Source organism: Nicotiana attenuata, unplaced genomic scaffold, assembly GCF_001879085.1.
Source record: "Nicotiana attenuata strain UT unplaced genomic scaffold, NIATTr2, whole genome shotgun sequence".
In the NCBI taxonomy this organism is placed as follows: domain Eukaryota; kingdom Viridiplantae; phylum Streptophyta; class Magnoliopsida; order Solanales; family Solanaceae; genus Nicotiana; species Nicotiana attenuata.
Genome location: NW_017670255.1, coordinates 643,859 through 650,134, shown reverse-complemented (window position 1 = coordinate 650,134; position 6,276 = coordinate 643,859).

Genomic DNA, 6,276 nt, shown 5'->3' with positions numbered 1-6,276 from the left:
GGAATCCATGGCTTCTCAGGCCATGGATGGTCTGTACTCACTCCCCTCCACCATTAAAACCTGGGTGTTCGAAGTTTCGAGGTCTAACCTCGATGGTGTTCTTTCAAATCTTCTCAAATCCATGGCTTTGAGACCTCTCCGGCCTCGCTCTGGCGTATCCAAGCATCAGGAGCCTATTTCTGACCTCTCCGACTCAAGATCGGACTTTCTTCCAAGCCTTTCTCATTTCTAGGGTTTCTCCGAAACCCCAAGCTATTCGAGGTTTTTCTCTGTCTGTTTTCTTAGATCTATGCTATATCCGTGTTTTATTGGATTTTAAGGTGTTTTCCTCAATCTTTTCTTTCAAAATTGTTTCTCTTCGATTTAGGGTTTTTGAAAGGATTTCAAAACATCTTTCTGATTCTTCCTTTTCTTTTCTTTGTGTGTGTTTGCCTATACTATGTTTTACCACGCATGTGTTGTTCTTCTGCTTTTCTTTCTACTATGCATGATTCTCCTGTACTTTGTATTCTACTGTGCCTTTAGACTAGGCTCGCATGTCAATCTTTGTTATGTTTTTCTGTCTGTTCTTTGCTATACTTTTCAGTATTCTTCTACTGTATGTGTTTCCTACTGAGTTCTTAAGTTCTCTATTTGCCTTCTTCTGGACTTTGTTGAGCTCTTTTAAACATGTTTCCTCTACTGTTTTCCTAAATGTTATACTGCCTCTTTTTCTCTTCTGAACTTGTTTAAGTTCCAAACTTTTCTTAAAACTTTCTACTCTCACTATGCTTTAAATCAGTTTCTTCACTCTATTTGCTTCGAATGTGCTATTTTACCTGTTTGTTTTCTCGTGAGTCTCCGGAAGAGACCTCTGAGCCTGTTTCAGTTACTTGGCTCCTCGTCTCTGTATCTGATTCGACTTAAAACCCGTAGAATTTGGGGGTTTCGATGAGGTTCATTTTGTGTTCGAACTAGGGTTCTACTTTGGAACCCTTGACTCTCAGACTCAAGTCTGAGTCTATTTTTGAGCCTCTTTGTTTGTGACTCTGAATTTTTCTATGATAGGTTTTCTAATTAACATGACAACTCTTTCTTGTTTGACATACCTGTGCTTTATATATGAGAAATTCTTCCTTCAAAAAGGTTTTGCCAACTTATGATTGATTCCGAATTCCTTTTAGTAAGGTTTGATTGATTGTTACTGATTTTCCTTTAAGTAAAACCCTTTCCTCTCTTTTCCTGACTTGGTTCATTCGAACAAAGCCTGCAATTTTGATTTTATTGGCTGTTTGATTGATTCCCTTTCCTTATTCTCACAAACCGTGTTACTATCAAATTCTTTCCTTAAATAGACCCCTGTGTATTTGCCCTTATTGTACTACTTTGGAAAAAAATTTGAGCAAACTCTTTCCTTATTTAATTTTGCCCGTTTGAAATCAGAATCCCTTAATTAAAGGGAATCCTTTTTGTAATTGATTGCAAAACTATTGTCTTACCTTTTTCTTACTTACTTGCTGCACTATAAAAGGGGACGACCCTTCTGCACTTTGACAACTTCCAATGGAATACTCTTTAAGACAACTTTGAGTTCAATACTCTAACATACGTACATACTTTCAATTTCAATACTCTTACACTCTACTCTCTTCTGAGACCTGCTGACTGTTTGCTTGCAATTTGGCTTTCAATGCTACTGTTCTACTTTCTTGTTTCCCTGAAACTGGTATGTTCTAATTTAAGTATTAGCCTCATCCCAACGTGTTTACTTTACAGTTTCCACATCCCTGTCTGTTTTACTACTTATGTTTAATGTTAATTAGCAAGTCAATTCCCTTGCATATGTTTCTACTATAAATCCCTACACCACTAACTACATTACTGCTTGTGTTTAATGTTAATCAGCAATGTCAATTTCATCAAACATGTTTCATTTTGTGGATCCCCATATCCCTATTCCCATCTATGTCTTTGAGTAAAGTTTGGGCATGGCAGCACCTAAATTGTTGTTCATGTCTGGGCTTGATCCTTTAAGGGATCCTAACTCCCAAACAATGTGGCTAACAGGCTGGTTAGGGGTGTGCCAGCACTCGTAATTGCTGGGTATTACCACCAGCCTGTCTAGGCTCTCCCAGAATCCCCTCTATTGCACTTACACTCATTCCTAGTTTCTATGTCCTGCCCCCCTCCTATGAGCCTTGCTTTGGGACCTTGAGTTCCCTCTGAACTTGGACATTTGAGGGCTGGCCCTTCCACACTGCACTTCAATTCAATTCTGCAATATGATTGGGTGTAAGCACTGCCCGGAGTTCATGAAGCTCCTGGGAACTCTGACACACCCAAAAATGAGAAAGGCTTTGGAAATCGGATCTTTAGAGTTGGTTTATTTCATGTTTCAGACCTGGAGTCTGAATTAGGCTCTCCTTGGTTGTACTTTAATTTTTGATGTTATTTTACTTTTCTTTATTCATCCTGGGTTGTAATAATTTGTAATAACTTATGGGGTCTATAGTGAAAAGGGGAGGGTCACTCATGTATGCATGCGAGTAGACATCATGTTCTTAGGTATTTATTCCTGTAATCACATCCTGCTTTTCACTTATGCATTTCATATAGAAATCCTGCCTATAGTTCCGCACTTCTCATATATAGAAATCATGCCTTCGGTTTTCTACACTTATGCATATATAGATACCATGTCTTTAAGGTTTTGCACTCATATAGATACCATGTCTTTAAGGTTCTGCACTCCTGCATATATAGAAACCATGTCTTTAAGGCTCCGCATACCATGACTGTAGGCTTCTGTACTCTTGCATCATATAGATAACCTGTCTATAGGATCTCTTAAATTCTGCATTTACATCTATCATTAGGCAAACGGTTCATAGGTTTAAATAACAAATTGCATTCTAGATACCATGCTTATAGGACTCTTGCATGTCTATAAACGTTTTAAAACCAGTCGTGCTTAGAAAGCATGTCTATAGGGGTAATCAACTGAATCTGAATCGTCAACAAGCTTAAAAATCAGTAATATCGATACTCAATACCTGCAGAGCTTATGGTTTCTATGATCAGCAAGCCTTCTTTAAAATCATTATACTTCCGCATTGCTAGATATCATGCCTATAGGTCTCACCTAGGCGAGCCATTAGGTAATTAATTAACTACATCAGTCTTTAATAATTACAACCAGCAGGCAGGCCTAATTCAGACTTCTTATCTGAAAATATGTGATAAATCAGCCACGCCTTAACGTTTTAAGTTTAATTAAGACCTAATCAGTATCTGAAAGAAATGCTAAAACTATATGTTTCTCTTTGTTTTAAGGAGGTTTTGTGTGAGCCTTACCTGTTTATGTGCTTCCCCATACTTGTCATATATGTTTTGACTGTCGCCTTAGACTTTTATCCTTTTAAACCACTAAAAGCCAATTCTCCCTCCCTTTTAGGACTAGTAGTCCCTAATACCTCCGGGGCTGATAGGATTGGGACGGGTAATAGCATGCAATAGGTAACGAGACTATTCCGCATATTTGATACCTTAACGGGGTCGGTAAGGGTAGACATGGATATGATGACCAAGCGATAACATCACGTGTATAAACGGTTATCGGGTGTTGTGTGGGGTGATCCATGTTATTTGTAAACCTAGGACCCCCTTTCCCTTTACTTGTTTACTTTTTCAGAATTTAAAAAGCTGATTAATTTTCAGTTTCTTTAACTTTTCTTTTACTTCAACTACTCGCACCAATTGTGTAAAAACCTTTTTTAATTTTCAGTACTGTTTTCTTCCCAAAACTTCCGCCTCTTTCACTTCTTTTTCTGATTACTTGAATCAATTACTTGCAAACCCCTTCCCCTTTACTTGTGTGTCCTTTTTTTACAATTATAAAACTGCCTTCTTCCAAATTTCAGCATTCTTTAAACTTTTTGTACTTCAGTTGTTTGCAGCCATTATGTGAAAGCTATCTAGTATTTACAATGCTTGCTTGTTTACTTGTTGTTTGTATTTAAAGTCACAATTGTAGCATGGCCGGGAACCACACTAGTGGATTTTGAGGGGTGCCTAACACCTTCTCCTCGAGATAATTTCAAGCCCTTACCCAATCTCTGGTTTTCTAAAATCAAATTCATTCTTAGTGTCCTAATGCACTTAATTATTAGGTGGCGACTCTTCAAATATTGCAAACCCAATTCCCAAAGGGAAAAGAGTTGTCCGCCTAAATGTCATAAACCCGATTTCGCGAGAAAAAGGGGGCATCGACAGCATGGCGACTCTGCTGGGGATCTCTTTAAGGCTTTTACCATTTCATGCTATTTGTGACTTTATGCTTCTTTATATGTCTTTATTTTTTTAAATGCCTTTAAGTATTTTTTTTTCCCTCTTCTACCTCGAAACTAACCTGGCTCTTTGTTTCTTTCCTTTATTTCTCTTAATGCTTTCCTTTATCGCTTTCCTTTAATACTGTTGTAAATAATGAGAAATTGTTGTAATTATTACATTATAAACGTGCAAATACGTGACAACTTGTTTAATTATTGTAACTGCATATTCAACATCATATTCCACTCGCGCCAAACAAAAAACCATAGCAACACTTATAATGAGTTGTTGCGCTCTTCCTATATCATTACCCCCTAAATCCGGAAAAGACATATTTGCAGTAAAACCAGTCGATCAACGGTGTAGTCGACGGTTCCGTGTCTTTCCCCCTTGAGTTGTCCGCTCAAGGGTACCAGTCTAAAACCCCATAGAAACCTTACTCTGTTTAACTGTGCATGCATCATGGTCAAACCTAGCCGGGTCAGTTATGTTGCCCACATAATGATCCTTTAAGATAGCCTTGTCCAAAGTCCACTGGGTTTCCCTAAACCCAAATGGACATAACCACGTTCTGTGCATTTGTTTGGAGAACTAAAATGCGTCATGCTAGTTGTTGATTTAAATAGTCGAGTCTGGTGGGGGTAGGGTCTAACCCTTTTGTTTTGCAGGAAATGAGGCCCGAGGTCCCCAGTTTCGGTATGATTAGCACACCCCCACTCTTGCTAGTTTGGTGGAGGAGTCTTCCATCAAATGACCAAATCAATGAGTGGAAAGAGAGAGCCGCCAAAGCTAGCGAAAAGTTGGAATATCTGGAATACAGTCTGTTGGAATTGGAAGGAAAAGTGAGGAAGAGAGTCACCGACTGCCAGAACTCTGAGGGAAACGAAGGAGAACACCTGGCAAAGGCATTTTTACTGGTGAACCTACGCGAGCTGGAGGATTTGATCAACGAGAGCATTCAACCTGGGGAAAGTCCTTCTGGGACCAAGTAGATAGGAGTTTATTTTTCGCTTTACAAATGTAATAAGGCCAATGGCCATTAGTGATTTTTATTTCTTGCATATTTAATGTCAATTTGGGATTCGTCTATTTTTTTCAATAAAATGAGGCATTTAGCCGGGCACAACGAGGCTCCCAAATTAGGACACGTTTTACATTCCCGCACTATGTGTTTAAATATTGCAATACTTTTCATGACCCTCACTAACTTGGTTACCTTTTTGTTTTATTTTTGTTTTGTTATTCCCTCCCCAAAGGTTAGTTCGTGAACTCTGGCATCATGATCTTACTTCAAAAGATCCAGAGGGTCACATCTCAAGAACTGGGCCATCAGGACAACCAGAGCCCGACGAGCCTTAGGGTAGCAAGGCTAAAAAGCATTATCCATTGTTTTTACTAAATGATTTTCTTTTTCGCATTTTTCAATTTTCGCAATAACATCATCAATGTTCAAAACAATTATTCAATTTATCAAAAGCATGTCTGATTTTTCTTATGAATTAATATTTATTTCTATCTTATTCCTCCTTACTTTACTTATACAGCATTACTATTGCTTATCTTGATGAACCGATGACTGTGACATGCAATGAAACAACGCAAAAAAAGGATATAGATTCAGAGGAAGACGACATACCAGAGGAGATTGTTAACAAAGTTGAGAATTTTGAAAACAGACCAAAGTGCAACCTGGACGAGACAGAAATTGTTAATCTGGGGGACGAAGAGAATTTCAAAGAAACACGAATCAGCGTTCGCTTATCGTCATCAGAAAAGAATTTCTAAGAGAATATGAGGACATATTGGCCTGGTCATATGACGACATGACAAGCCTGAGCACGTCTGTTGTGGCTCACAAACTACCAACTGATCCAACATGTTCGCCGGTAAAGCAAAAGCTCAGAAAGTTCAAACCTGATATGAGTCTGAAAATCAAGGAAGAAGTCACTAAGCAGGTCAAAGCTAAAG